At 39.9% G+C, this 16665-nt stretch overlaps 1 long non-coding RNA gene across 1 annotated transcript; it reads left to right on the top strand.

Moving 5' to 3' along the window:
- The first annotated feature begins 985 nt into the window (after window positions 1-985).
- On the top strand, window positions 986-16192 carry LOC142103481 (uncharacterized). Its single transcript, XR_012679367.1, has 3 exons — window positions 986-1240; window positions 15560-15665; window positions 16000-16192. It is a non-coding gene; the product is annotated as an uncharacterized LOC142103481 (long non-coding RNA).
- Window positions 16193-16665: the final 473 nt, after the last annotated feature.

Genomic DNA, 16665 nt, shown 5'->3' on the forward strand with positions numbered 1-16665 from the left:
GGAAAACTGTAAAAAGCCGCTGTCACCTTTCCGGAGTATGTGTGAACTGGTCTGTGCACTGCTTTTGGAAAATACGATGGCCCCTTTTCTGAGCAACACCCGCATCTAGCACAGACCCCGCGTTGTACCTGTTATGCTGCAAACGGCTATCCCCTGATCACACTAGTTCCCAACACAGTTCCAAACTGCTGTGTTAAACAGAAGTTTTAAACTATTTCTGCTGCTGTGGAGCCTGGCTGTCCTGTGGGCTGTTACAGGAATGAAGCATGAGACGCAGCTGGAGCATAGACCTGGCTAACAGGAGGATGCCGTCAAGAGTGGAGATTTACGATTTGGGGTCCTGTGGGAAGTGCCAGATGATTCGTAGGAGAGGGGACGGGAAGCTGTTTGAATGGAAAGAGCTGGACTATGGTAACATGAGTGAGGCAGAGAAACAGATGCTGGTCTCTGAAGTGAGCCTTGTTGCGGGACCTTTCAAGGGAAAGAATGTGATTGTTCTGGTGGTGTCTCACCTCCAAGAATGCTCTGCTGCCAATACTCTGCAAAAGGCTATTTGATGTGTTTAGCTGGTTCCCAGGAGAGGACACTGCTGCTACTTTTCAGTGGATGGTTATGACAGACAACAGCACAGATCTGGAGGTAATCGGGTGTAGTGTGTATACTTGAATCGGCATGCAGATCAGGCCTTTTTTTTTTTTTTTTTAGTCGTTAGTTAAATTGGTAAAGATATCGTATCGTTAGTATTTTGCTGTAGTGTGTACCTAGCTTTAGACTATCCGTGCTGTTATCTGCAGTTGTGACTGCTAGACATTGTCACACTGCTGCACCATTGGAGCTCCACCCCTCCCCAGTGATGACACACAGATCTCCAAAGTCTCTGCTCTGCCTATGACACACACCAGCGTTCCATGTCTCACTGTCCCCTCCCCTGTCCCCACCAGCAATGAAGAGGATGCTGTAGCCTCTGCCTGTTGCTGGAGCAACAGTGTCAGTAAACTTGTGCTCACATGGTCTTCAAGCAAAACGCCTGTTTGCAGAGCATGGAGCAGATTCAAAGGCAGTGATGAGAAGAAGTAGCGGTATGTCATATCGGCACATACATATAGCCACATGTTGTCTAATGTGCAATTCTGGAGGTCAACACACTTCATCTTCTCCAAAACGGCAATTGGCACATCGCCAACCCAGGGAGCATGGCTTCAGGACATGTGTCAGCCTCTTTGGGATTTGTGATGCTGAGGTAATTCATTGTTATCGCTTCCACCTCGTGGAAACTCTACGCGTTGTGTAGAAACCCAGAGACTCTGCACAACATCACTACAACAATACTACCGCTGACTAAACTCTTGGTGGTGTTACATTTCTGTGTGTCTGGGTCATTCCAAATCACAGTGGGTGCTGTGGCAGGTAACCTTTAGTCATGTGCGGAAAGTGGTGCTGTGGGCTTTCCTGTCATGCAATTTGAAATCATAGCTGTTTTTCTGCCTGCTATTGGGACAGTAGACTGTACATATACAGCCCTGGTTCCATCTGGTTGATATCAATCTATTTTTAATAGTGAAAAATATTCACACTTCATAAATGTTGAAGCCACATGTGATTCAGCTCTCCAGATTCAATGGCTGGTTGGTAAATTGCTTAGAAACAGCCATTATTTTTTGCCTTCAGACAATCTCGTGTGTGACACAGAATAGAACAGAGGTAAGGAGGCGCAAAGCCACATGGAAATAATTATTATTTTAACATTTTAAAACAATAATTGGTTATTATTTTTTCGCCCAACTTATATAGTTAAAAATTGTGTTTTTAAAAGGTTTATTATTAACCTTTACATATTGTGGCAACACTCTTGCATAATAGTGTACTTTTTACAAAATGTGTTGACTCACATTTTTTATAATGTGATTTTAATAGTGCTAAATAATTACATAGTTACACAGTTACATAGTTGATGAGGTTGAAAAAAAGACACCAGTCCATCAAGTTCAACCTATTTTGGATCTCCTGCGATCCTGCACTTATATTTGAAATTAATCCAGAGTAAGCAACCGCCAATCTGTTTCAATTGTGAAAATCTCCCCAGACTCAATATTGCAGTCCTATTTTTACCCTATATCCACTGCTATCCTTTATTTTAAATTAATGGTCGTATCCCTAAATACACCTTTCCGCTAAAAATTTGTCTAACCCTTTCTTAAACATATCTATTGAATCTGCCATCACAATCTTCCCTGGCAATGAATTCCATATCTTGACTGCCCTTACTGTAAAGAACCCCTTCCTTTGCTGGTTGTGAAATTTCCTCTCCTCTAACCTTAGAGGATGACCACGTGTCCTGTGTATGGTCCTTGGGGTAAAAAGTTCCCATGAAAGCTCTCTGTATTGACCCCTAATGTATTTGTACATAGTAATCATATCTCCCCTTAGACGCCTCTTTTCTAAAGTAAACTTGCCTAAACTGGCTAACCTTTCCTTATAACTTAATGACTCCATACCCTTTATCAATTTTGTCGCCCTTCTCTGAACCCTTTCTAGTTCCAAATAATCTTTTTTATAGAGTGGTGCCCAGAACTGTACTGCATATTCAAGATGAGGTCTTACCAACGATTTATACAGTGGCAAAATTACACTGTCTTCCCTTGCATCTATGCCCCTTTTTATGCATGCCAATACTTTGTTTGCCCTTGCAGCTGCTGCTTGACATTGAGCACTATTGCTAAGTCTACTGTCTACGAGCACTCCCAAATCCTTTTCCATTGTAGATTCTCCCAAATTAATTCCATTTAATTTATAGATTGCGTTCTTGTTTTTGATCCCTGAATGCATAACCTTACATTTATCTGTGTTAAACCTCATATTCCATTTAGCCGCCCAATCCTCCAGTTTATTTAAGTCCCTCTGTAGAGAAGCTACATCTTGCTCTGATTTTATTACCTTACAGAGTTTAGTGCCATCTGCAAAAATAGAAACTTTACTCTCTAAACCATCACCAAGGTCATTAATAAATATATTAAAAAGGAGTGGTCCCAGCACGGAACCTTGAGGTACTCCACTTAAGACCTTTGACCAGTTAGAAAATGTTCCATTTATCACAACTCTCTGTTCCATATTCTCTAACCAGTTTTCGATCCAAGTACAAATTTTGATTTCTAGACCCAGTTCCCTTATTTTGTAAACCAACCTCTTGTGTGGCACTGTATCAAAGGCCTTTGCAAAATATAAGTAGACCACATCTACTGTCCTGCCCTGGTCTAAGTTCCCACTAACTTCCTCGTAGAAACTAATTAGATTAGTTTGACATGACCTATCCCTCACAAATCCATGTTGATTCCCACTAATAATTTTATTGCGTACCAAGTAATCCTGAATACTGTCCCTTAAAATACCTTCCAGTAGTTTCCCCACTATTGATGTCAGGCTTACAGGTCTATAATTCTCTGGTTGTGATCTCGTCCCCTTTTTAAACAACGGCACCACATCTGCTATTCGCCAATCCCTTGGTACGGAGCCTGATGAGATTGAATCTCTGAAAATTAAGAATAGCGGTCTAGCCATTTCCGAGTTTAACTCCATAAGGAACCTTGGGTGTATGCCATCTGGACTTGGAGCTTTATTTATCTTAATATTCTTCAGTCGCCTTTGGACTTCTTCCTCTGACAACCAAGTATTAATTAATGGCATGGTTTCATTTCCATTTTTATGTATTACTCCTGCCATTTGTTCCTCTCTGGTAAATACTGAAGAAAAGAACGTGTTTAATATCTCTGCTTTTTCCTTAGTGTCATTTATCAATTCACCCATCTCACTTCTTAGGGGTCCTATATTATCTTTTTTAATCCTTTTGCCATTTATATACTTAAAAAACTTTTTGGGGTTTGTCTTACTTTCTTTTGCAACGTGCCTTTCATTTTCTAATTTAGCCAATCTAATTTCCTTTTTGCATGTTTTATTATATTCCTTGTACCTATGGAAGGACTCCTCTGACCCTTCAGACTTAAACAATTTAAATGCACGCTTCTTCCTTTGCATTTCTTCCCTTACCTTTTTATTTAGCCACATTGGTTTAGACTTAATTCTTTTACATTTATTTCCCATAGGAATGAACTTATACGTGTATGTTTCCAACAACATTTTAAAGACAGCCCACATTTCTTCCGTATTTTTTCCTTCAAAGGCTTTGTCCCAGTCTATGCTCTTTATAGACTCCTCTAGCATATTAAAATTTGCCTTTTTAAAGTTTAAAGTCCTAGTTGATCCCTTATACTGTTGTTTCTGGAAACTAATTTCAAATGAGACCATATTATGTTCACTGTTTCCCAAGTGCTCCTTTACTTGAATATTTGATATTACGTCTATATAATTTAATGATAAAGTTTGTAATTCATGTAGACACAGTTGTGCTCCAATACACACGTTAATATTTATTTCTCATTTCATTTCAAAATGCTTACCCTTGGCTCCCCATTCCGATTTAACATCCAGACACAGAGCAAGAGGTCTGATTTTGTTAAGCTCCTGTAGCATAACCGTAAACAAGTCCTCGTTTTTCTGTGTCAATGGGGCGGTCTGTAAGGTCAATCACGACAATAAATTTGCGTTAAGTATGGTGTGCAATCCGCTTATATTCTATAGTATAGCAATGATCACCTAAGTACTGGGCCCAGCGCTGCATCATTGCAGCTGCAGTGACAGGAGGGTTAAAGATGGACAAAAGCTGTTGATGGTTAGTTATAAGAGTACATTTCTTGCCATATAAATACTGATTAAATTGTTTCACTCCCCAAACCAGGCTTAAGGCTTCGCTGTTAATCTGTGCATACTTTTGCTCCGCCTTGGATAACGCCCGGGATGTGAAGGGGATTGAACGCACCTGTCCATCCGGCATAGTATGTGACGTAACCGCACCATGTCATGAATCGGGGACTTAGTCCTGTTTACACCACTCGGCGGTACCATATCACCGTACATCTCCCTCCTGGTCGAATGCAGAATTCCATCCTGGGTCAAGCGTGACTTCTGTCTGCAGTACTGGAGGCTGCCATCTTGGGTGAGACATTTGTTAATCATCCTGCTGAGTCTGAACACCTGATCTCATCCCCCTATTGGCTTCCTCTGCAGACTATAAGAGTCTCCTCCTACACTCAGCAAATTGCCAGTGCAACACTTTCCTCATTCCTGGTCTCCACAGTTGCTGTTTTTTTACTGCCTGCTGTATACAGATCTCAACCCTTCATGTGAATTCAGCTTCATCCTGGTTGCTGCTTCAATCCTCCTGCTGTATACAGATCTCCACCATTTATCCTCTGAGGGAATTCAGCCACATCCTGCAGCTGTGTTATGGACTTCTCTTTGTGAGTTCAACTTCATCTTGCTGGTTGTTATATGAACTGCAAACCAATAGCCCTCTGTGTGAATTCAGCTTCTTCATCTTGTTGTTGTTATATGAACTGCATCCCTTGTGTGAATTCAGCTTCATTCTGTCTGCTGAAGTAAATACTTTGGTTATTTATTCCTCATGTGGGTTCACCTTCATTCCAACTACTTGTGTACAGATCCCAGCTGTTATCTTCTGTGTGGTTCCTCCTCCCAGTTTCCACTACACTCCTGCCACAGCTAGTCCCAGGGGTCCCGAGACGGATTCCAGAAACCCTATTGCCATAACACCAGAAACCCTATTGTATTCACACCAGAACATATCTTTGGAAATGTCTGGAATTGAATATGGACTCGCTTACGCACAAGTTTCGTGCTCCTTTTAAAAACACAACTTATGTGCTGATTTAAATCAGGCCCTTTATGTTTATATGAACTTAACAAAGTGCCCATAGTGATAAAGCATGTGATTTCAAGTCTTAACATACGTCCTGTAAGTTATTATTACTGCTTGCTTTAAGTAAACATATTTGGTATTACTTTAAATATTTGAAGTTGCCAAGTAAATGTACTGGTGTATTTGTGGAGCTGGAGTGGCTGTTTAAATATTAGAAAGAGTGGTAGACTCACAGGTTAAGTGCACTATTTCCTATTTTGTTCCTTTCACCTATATAATGCAAATGAATGAACATATATTTTGTTGGCATCCCAAAGTCCAATATAGTCACTTTGCTAGATTGATTTTGTTTAAAATGAAATACTAGGAGACTGGAATGAATGCTAGTAAATGTCACCAGACACTCTAATCCACATCAGTTAACAGAACTACATAAAAATAATATATTGTGCTCACACCTTTGCTATGCTGTCAGAGTTTTTCTTTATTGAAAAAATAAATAAATTATAATATAAGCAGTGCAGCTTGCTATTTGGTATTATCCATCCACGAAAGGGAGATAGAAAGTGAAATGGAAGGATTCTTGGTAGGGTCAGATTGTCCATTAAATGATCCTCCAGTGAGACAAAAGCCTAAAAGTATCTCTATAGCATGTTTAGTACATACTGCAATGGAATATGTATGCTATCAAGTCTATAAAAACTGTGAATGCTATTTTCTGTGTTTACTATTTTCCCTTCTTGGTAAGCATGATAAATGCCTCATCATTATTTGCAAGAAGCCATATACGCTGGTTGCAGTCTGTATTCCGGAAGGGACTTTTACATCTCCCCTATCAAGGGTAAGTCCCATACTTTTACACCACGAACTTGCCTTCCTGGACTGGCTACACCTGCTCCACCGGATGGTATTTGGATACCCAGGGATTTTCTGTTCCTATACACCGGGTCCATTACTCTGCACCAGAGACATTCAGAGACTTTAAGATTTAAGGATACTAAGCTATCTTTGTTGTTCAATATCCAAATATCTGGCGGTATTCGGTATAGATATCTGATTTATTGTATTCTACTGCTGTTTGTGGTCCATGATATTGCATTTATTCCTTGCACCAAGGTCTGGAATTTATGTTTACTAACTTTACTCTTGTATATGTTTAGTCTAATAGCAAGGTACCTGCTTTTAAATTTTGTTTGCTGTATCTATGAGCAATAAACACTGTTTTCACTAAAGCTGTATTTACACCTATACTTCTATGTATCAAGACCAGCATCTATACCCAAGGTTTTTACATGTTGAGCTTTATGCTCTTGGAATATCATTCATTTTGTATTGGCACCACATATACCTTATATATCTATTTGTACTTCCTGCGCCTTAGGGGACCTAACTCTTCATTCAGAATGTCCATTAAATGATCCTCCAGAGAGACAAAAGCCTAAAAGGATCTCTATAGCACGTTTAGTACATACTGCAATGGAATATGTATGCTATCAAGTCTATAAAAACTGTGAATGCTATTTTCTGTGTTTACTATTTTCCCTTCTTAGTAAACATGATAAATGCCTCATGATTATTTGCAAGAGGCCATAAAGCCGAACGAACTTAAACTCATGTGTTTGCGCGAGTGTCATTCACTTACCTATTTGGGGTTAAGTACATTGCATTATTCTAGCCAATAGTCTCCCTCAATTGGTTGCTAGGCCTCTTTTTGCTGCACAAAATCCAGTGGACCTGTGGAGCACTAACCGAAACAAAACAGGCTAAGTATTGCTTGAATTCAATTTAAATTACACTTCTTTGGTATCCTTTCAGCATATCTGCATTTCTTCTATTCCTCTCATTGCTATTTTCTTGGCCTTCTTATTCCTCTTACATCCCCTGCTCTCATGTGACACCCACCTCTGTCTCACCTGTCCTCCACCTTTCCTCTTCCCCTTTTTCCTCTTTCCCTTTTTTATTCTTCCTTCCTGCCATCATTCTGTGCGCCCACACCCCACTGCAGCCTTCTCTCAGGCACCATCACTTTAGATGCTGGCCACCAGAGAACTACTGCAGCTGCCCCCTCCTTGGTACTGGCACCGAGGTGCGCATGGCTTGAAAGTTAATGAGTAACTGTCGGCAGGCACATGCTCCGGAGTGAGCAGCACCACTGCTCAGCTTTGGAACTCTCCCCTCACTGTTGGCAAGTGCCAAGCCAGAGAGGGGATTCCCTTCCCCACTCTCTGTCTGGCCTGCCGATGACATTGGTGGGGGACAGCAGCTTTCACCCCCTTCAGCAAGCTCCCTCCCCAGCATAGGGGGAGGGGGCCAGCGAGTGGACATTCTCAGATGGCCCACCATTTTACCAGGGGGATCACTTGTGCATCAAGCACACCACCATCCTCAATTGTGGGGACTCCCAGTTTTTAGTAGGGTGGTCCAGCATGACACCCCCAGCCCTTTACTGTCCACCATACTCCTGCTGACATTTGCTATTGTTCCTCATGCCAATCCTGCCCCTACAGCCTGGCTGTATAGTTCCTAAGGGGTTCCCTTGCTTCCCCCCACTCAACAAACAGGGGTAACTGCCCTCCTTCATTTTTATCTCTTCTCTTCCCACTACCTTATTCCCCAGGATTCTCAGGGCTCATCCTTGCTCTACCCCCAGTCCTAATAGTAGGTCCCTTTCACGTTGTTTAATCACCCCCCCTCCATCCCCTTATTATAGCATTTTGCCCTCCATGGCTCAGTCTGGGGCCTACCTGGGTCCCCCTTGGCCCCATCCCCCATGCAACTTCTCTCATGGCCTTTCCCCCAGGCAGCCCTCCAGGAGGTATTCGCCACGCATACCCCTTCTGGGTTGCCACTGTCGAGTGCTCTTCACCCCCATGCCTTTCCACCCAGTCATGGTGGATAGCCCTATCCCCTCCACCCAGCTACCACCTTCCCCAGCCAGAACATCGGCTTCCAGTGCCACATCCTGGGGCTGCTACATGCCATAACCAGTCCCCACCCCTACTTCCCCTATTCCCATTCCCAGCCACGAGTCTTGCTGCACCTGGCTTCATGTTAGTACAACACTCACCCACCCTGTCCCATGCCCATTCTCCCTACGGTTCCCCGCAGCCTCTACTGGAAGGTATGTTCCTGGGAATAACATAAAAGCAAATTAGTCCCCTTGCGGGAACCGCCCTGGTGCTAAGCAGATGATATGCCTAATTTCTAAAATGAGAAAAACCTTTGTAGGTGACCCTGCAGCTCGAACCACGATCCACCAGATCGTAACAAATAAATAAAACGTCAAGCACTGGGACACCTCTATTAACCAAATGATTCACTGTAAATAGGATATTATATGGTAACAGATACCGGGTACAAAACAAGATTTATTAAAACAAGATATTCATACAATAAAATCCTTGTGATATATCACATAATGGTGCACAGCAATGTGCTGTGGTTCCTAAAGAGACAATAGAAACACATGAATATATTCTAAGTTCTTGTTCTTAAAGCAAAATTGGACTACCTATCCCAAGGTTTCTATGTCACTGGTGGGAAAGACAAATTCTATACGGGTCAAAATAATACCCGTGGAAAAATGTACTTTTAAAAACATGAAGGTTGCTAAAAATCATTAGAACCGAATACATGCATGATTCAAAAATATAAAAAATAAAATAAAACATGGAGCACAAAAAACACGTCCATAGGTATAATCACCAATTCATTCCTGATTCCCAGGTTGAAAACAAAAATGTTCAAAAGAGATGTGCATATATACACTGTCAAGCTCAGTCATTCATAGAGTTGTGTGATCTTCTCCTGCTCATGAACTGAAGACCGTACTCGCTCTTTAGGACATACAGGTATGTTAACCACTCTTCATAGATCTGACAGTGGGATATGATGTTATAAAAATCTTACCGCGTCCTGGAGCTTCTTGGAAGAGTCATGGGGATATGGCTTCTTCGATCCAAATCCTATGTACATGAAATGATCCGTGAGCCGAACGATAGATCTGTAGCGGCTAATTCAGAGCATCCGTCTCAGGGTCTTGGTGTCCCGGGAAACGATGTTAAACAATATTGGTTCCCCTTAGATAGAATGTTCAAAGAACCCAGATGGAACTGCCGCGAGCTCAAATAGCTCTCTCTTCTCACACAGCGCTGTGTTCAAAAGAAGTTGGTGACTGATTATTCTCCCTGACGCGTTTCGTCCTATACCAGATAGGACTTTCTCAAAGCTAGATTCCCCATACTCTCAGCTCCTATTTAAAGAACTTTTGGGTGTGGTTGTCCAACAGGTAATCATCCCCTTAAAGTGAGACCCTCTATTTTTTAGTTCTCTGTTTCAATTACAGACGTATCCATATGACAAAGTATCAGTTACTCAAAAAGGTATATGTACAGGTCTCCAATTATATATGTTCCTCTCTGTATATTGCCAGACCCATAATAAGATCAGCATGTTGATCTACTTATGTAAATTGCTTTAAATCCTTTTTTCCCACTTGCCAGGTATCCACTTACTTTCTCAAATGCATCGTATACCACAGAGCAAAAAAAGTCTTACACTAGCATGTGTATAACTGTGACATATTCAACTATACCATATTTGGTTCCTATTTATTGAGGAAAAAGAAACATGTTTTACCTCATCCAAAACCTTCCAATCATATGTCGTTACATTTTAGCCTCATCATAATGGGATAAAGTACAGATAGTTATCTGCAGCCGCCTCCTCTCTCTTGTTTCATAGACGGAGAGAGTGGGAGGGAAGGGAAAATTTTATTTCCCCCGATGCGTTTTTTTTAAAGAATTAGTAAGGATTTTTGTCTCTCAAGGTAAATTGAGGCAGACAGCTTTCTTTCTTCCCTTCTTTTCCATATGTCTAATCGCCATGTCCATAAGCATCAAAAGGGTTAAGGAGACAGTAGGTTAAAAAATATGTATGTATAAAAGATGAATACATGCCGGACACCAATAAAGTATATTTTCCCCTTTCTGTGCTCAAAATCCATAACAGTTTAAACATATTGGATTACTAGCATGGTCCACTTAAACCATTAATCAATTATCAAAAACTTTTTTTCCCCCGATTAATTCTTATAGGGCATATGGCTTCAGAAATACAATATTTCACATATATAAAGGAAAATAACCACAACCATCCCTCCCATAGAAAACAGATATACGGGATTTGCCTCATTACCGCTTTGGTCATATATCACTAAACATAGATAGACTGTCTTTTTCGTATGTCTTCAAGTATCCCTCAAATTCCACCCGCCTTCAATTCACTGAATATTTAGCTGTAGTGTTTCAATGGGCCTTGCTGTTCTCTATGTCTAGCTGAGTAAAGGGAAAGGGGGTATGAAGGATAGGGAGACAATAATTAAGAAAGCGGATGCTATAGAGAGAGTATGAGATACCCCCATAGCTAACTAGCCCTCTCCCTGAAGGAATGAAGCGATTTAATAACAAAAATCTAATGCTTCATTTAGGCCAAGGGGAGAAAGGGTCCCTAGTTTAAAGATCCAGTATGATTCACATAAGCAGATCTTTTTGAATCTATCACCCCTTCTCAAAGTTAATACTATATGTTCGAGACCAGTGATCCTTAGACATGCTGGGTTTTTGTTATGGATTTCTGCATAGTATCTCGACACACTGTGTGTCAAAAGACCATTCAGAATATTTCGTCTGTGTTCCCGAAATCTTACTTTAAGGGACCTGGTGGTGCGGCCAACATACTGGAGCTGACAGCCACACTCCACATATACACAATGTATGATGTGTCGCAGTTTATAAAGTATTCAATAGGGTACTTTATTCCACTCGAATTAGATTTCACCTTCATCACTCTATTCGCAATATGTCCACATGTCAAGCATCTCATTTTTCCACACCTGTAGCAACCCTTTGGTATACCAGGGAGCCATGTTTTCTCTTTTTTGGGCTGTTCTTGTTTTAGCATACTGGAAGCTAAGATTTTCTTTAGGTCCACATTATTTCTAAAGATTATATTTGGTGTGTCCTCTAGAGCATTTTTTAATACATTATCTTCTTTTAAAATTCCAAAATTCCTCCTCACAAAATTACGGACGTCCCGGCCGTCTCGGACTGGATCTACCCCGTATCTCCCTTTCTTCTTCCCTATGATTGTTTTCCTTTCTCATACGGAATCAGGATCTGTTGTCCCTCTTCGCATTATTCCATCTCTCTCTCTATCTGAAATTCTATCAGCATGGTAGGTTTTGAACGGTTTCTTGTTGAAAGTCCTTACTTGATCTAAATCATAGTCCGACCTGTCTCTCTCAAATTTCCTTGTCTCTCTGTCTACTAACTCACGCTCAAATCTTTTGATTTTTTTTGATTTACAACAACATCTCTTTGTCCAGCAACTCAGGTACTCCGTCGGAAGGACGAAGTCCCGGCCCACAGCTTTCAGACAGTTTTAAGGGGATCTGCGCAGATGTCCGTCACTGCCCAGCTCATTAGGCCTTCATGATGAGGGATCTGCTGCATGCGCCTCTGGTGAATATGAACTGCATGACACTGTCATGACACATGCATATAGTCCACCTATACCTAGCACAAGTGAGGACTCAGATGCAGTCCTGCGTAAGCTGATGAAGTCATTGCATTTTAGAGGTGGTAGGATTCTGAGTATAACTACACCCATGCTACCCAATCACCTTATCCTAGTGGTGAGATAGTGTGGTATTTCAATATAGCTCTGTTGTGCGGTATTAGGCATAGCGCAAAGGATAAAACTCGGAAGGACATCTATGATCTACTACACAAATATAGCAAAGAGCTGAGGCAAAGAGGCGTACAGATCCTTCCCTAATTGGATAACTGGGTTCTGCATTTTTTCTGCTGCCTAACTTGAGAATAGGCCAGCCATCTGCATTAATGTATAGCGCTACCTTCACTTGATAAATGATATGTTTATTAATAATGAAGTCTTGATTTGGTATACGTACAACAAGCATTTTAGGTGCAAGGTTAATGGTCAAGCATGTAATAGGAACCAGTATTTCTACTTTAATACAGCGACGTGCAGCCATAGAGCATATTGCAAGTATCGCCACGCCTGTTGGCTGTGAATATTCTTGAGGAACTTGGAAAAGAAAGTGGTCTGAGTGAAACAGATAAGATTATATCTATTTATGTCTATACAGGACATAATATCAATTCCACTTTAGAAAATAAGTTTAAATTGAAGCCTGATTCTTTCCTACATGGGCTAAGAGCCATCATATAGATTGCTTTTATCAACTAACAATGGAAAGTTCAAAAATACAATCTGTGAAAATAGTAAATATGCTAGGGGTCGGTTTTCTGAAAACCGATCCCACCCGAATATCGCAGATCCTTCCAGTTTGCTGTTGTTTCATTAGTATTGGACAAAATGTTTGTAATCTACACTTTACGCCAAAGATACCTATCTATATTTTAATTTTTTGGGGATTGGGGCTGATTCGAAGCCCAGTGATGGCCTGTGAATGAAAATGGCTCTTTTTAGTGCATTGTCTGGAACAAGATCCGATATAGTCATGTCAGAGTGTCGGATTTACCCTTCTGAAGTTTGTTTTCGGTCATCTTTCAACTGCTTCTTTCTCGTACATGTGACCAAAAATACCAACCACACTTCATAATGTGTTGCTTAGTTCAATATTACCTTTCCCATTATTTCCTTATCTTATATGTTTTCCATTAGCATAAATAGTGTTATTGGGGTGTCACAAGTCATTACCACTTAATAGACATCTGAGGTATACCAAGAAACAATTGTGCTTATTTTATTGTGGTGCACAGTAAAATAATGTTAAAACTTACATCTTTATTGATATGCCCTAAATCCGTTTACTGTGGTAACATCTCAATTCAAAATATTCTCTATAAAATTATAGTATAGAAAGTGTGCAATATAGAAAACTGTGAATTCAAATTTGAATAAAAGTCAGTGTGATCACTGTAATTGGGCCCTGTTGCTATATAAACTTACAATATTGTATTTTATTATATTAGCCCTCTTATGTAGATAGTATATTCTAACCATATAAACAATCCCATCATATAATTTCAATGTAACTAAAGCATTTTAGTAGATATTCACTAAGTTGTGTGCTGTAACTTCTCCGTCACTACAGTTTATAGTATATCCAACTATCTATGAGTTATCGTGTTATTGGTAGTTACCACAAAAAGTTTCCAGTGGTTCCCAATGCTAAGAGTGCATTCGTAGAGATATATATGTCCATTTTTTCTGTAATTACACTGGGCAGAAATATGTTTGTAAATTTGCAAGAGATGCAACTGTAGTCCGCGTATGGGTATGATGTCCAAATTAAATCATCACTTTTCTTTTTGACAGAACATTACCCAGCATTGTAACAAAAAGATAGTTGTATTATATGGAAAGTAACAGTATCCTAACAGATTAGTTGCAAATCTGGTTGCTACATTATAAATTCTCTTTTATCATTTAAATATATTTCTCAGTCAGATTAAGGGTTCAGGCAGCCCTATGCTAATATGCTTGTTGCGCCCCCTCGCCTTTCATGCCAGGCTAATACACATAGCAAAAAATGAATTTGTCTGTAATTTTAAATCCGGTTTCCTTCACCGACCCTTCCCTTGTGTCAGTGTTTTCGAAACTCAGCTCCACTTTGTCACTCATTTCGCTTTGATTAAAATCAAAACAGTATGGCAGAACGGAGTGATGATTAAGCACTATTGAGGGTGAAGATTTGAAGGGGGAGAGGCTGTCACACATCTTTCTGTCCTAATTCTTGTCTCTCCTTCTTGCTTATGCTCAAGCACAGACCCAAAGATGACTTTTTGTTTACCAATACAGTTTTCTTTTTACATTGGAGAACGACTATTCTTTCATATTTCAAAATGAATTTCAGTTTATACCTCTCCCTGTCACAATCTGCACCCCAAACTTGTTTGCCCTCTCCCCAAAAGTCTAACGCCCTAGGCTGCAGTCTAGTCAGGTTAATCAGGCTCTGTTCATCAAAATTATTAGTCTGAATGTAGTTACCCAGAAAATTTAATTTGCTGTTAAGTACTCATGATTCCTAAATGCATTGTTTCCAGAGCTAATAGGTCTATCAAGGAAACATTGACCTGATATAGATTCTTTATAGAGGAATTAAACCTTTGCTTTAGTATGTAAAATACTGTAGGTTCATCATGGGTTTAATTTATATAGTGGAACTATTAATTGAACTTGTGTTTTATAAACATTTTATATGAGTTCATACTATTATTTACACTTTATAATTGTACCGTAGTGAATACACTAGCCGACAAACAAAAAGACTCATGTAATAGGGGTAGATAACCATTGAATCCTTAATGTCCCTAAATCATTTAAAAGGCCTCAACTGGAGAACTACCTTTTATGTCTCTTTCGTATGCTGGCTCCCTCAATCTCTGACTACATGTTCTTACTTGACAGAGCTTATCGGACTCTCCGTCCATGTTCTCAGGATCCAGCAGTCCGAGGGACATCTTTTTCCACCTACACTACCATAAGACAAAGGAACAAATTCTCAGAGAGGCGAGAAGGCGTCCAGAGATTTCAATGGATTGGACTAAAGTGCTAATCTTTCATGACCGAGCCTCCTCAACTCTACTTAAATGGAGTGAGATGAAAGACATACAAATTAACAAAATAAAATACAGGTGGGACTTTCTTTTCTCCCTCCAAATCCAAATGGATGGTAGAGTATTAACAGCTCGAACCTCCGATGATGCCCTACTAATGCTCTGCAAATTAAATCTACAGACCCCCTGTATCATCATCATCTCCTGGACATTTGATCCTTTGCCTCAGATGACTCAAGGCAGATCTGGCACCCCAACTCTTCCAAGTTGAAACCTCCTCCTATCACGTAAGATGTTCCTCATTAGTCTCCTTTGGATCCACTTTCCCACCTATGGGACTCTTGTTAATTTCTTTTTGGATGTTTCAGTTACTCTGTTTCCTGTTCTCAAGTCTGATTTCTGGATTTGTTGTATTATGCTACATCTGGTTCCTCAATCACATTGGGAACCTCTGAACCTTTATACCTATGACTACACTCTGATTCCCTAGAACACTTTGATGTTTCCCCTCCAAGAGAGATAAGTTGTTTGTTGCTAAATGCTATTTGATCCTTATCACACATGTTTCACACTGTTTCTCATTTTTGTATGTTCCTTTTTGTTTCCCTGCATGTTTCTCAGACTTTATAGGCTATGGCCTCCTGATTCTTTACCAGACGTGTGACATGTGCGTCAGTTAGTGCTTGCTGGCTTCCCGAGGCTTACTTCTCCTGTTGATCATCTGATATCGACTGTGGATAAGTCCTGTTAATATGTATATTCTAATGCTTCAATATGCATTGCTTTCTACATAAGTTGATACATTTTATGTATTTTTATGCTATTTTTTTATATGATGATTATATTGGTAATATTAATGCAGTGATTCACTGACACCATTTTTTATTTATTTTGTATTAAAGTGCTATGCAGATTTTAAGATAATTCAACCTTTTGAGTGCCCCATATACACATTCCCAGTCTTCTCTTTATTTCGATTAAAAAAACACAGAAGTGTTTTTCCTCCCATTTTCTTTCAGTAGTCTTGTGTAAAAGGGTGCTAAAGGAGGTATAGGGAATTATTAGTCTGGAAAATATATGGATGACCACTTAAAAACGTTATTAGACTATTACCATCAACCAAGACCTTGCAAAGGTAATTCTGATTTAACCTAAGAAATATAATTTTTATTTTTCCCTAAATCCACTAATATTTATATAATATTCTTATGTTTCCAAGAAAAACTGCGAACACTATGTAGCATAATTTAAAATATATATATATAAAATTAAACAGCAAACAGAGTA

This window comes from Mixophyes fleayi, chromosome 10 (assembly GCF_038048845.1).
Source record: "Mixophyes fleayi isolate aMixFle1 chromosome 10, aMixFle1.hap1, whole genome shotgun sequence".
Taxonomy (NCBI): Eukaryota; Metazoa; Chordata; class Amphibia; order Anura; family Limnodynastidae; genus Mixophyes; species Mixophyes fleayi.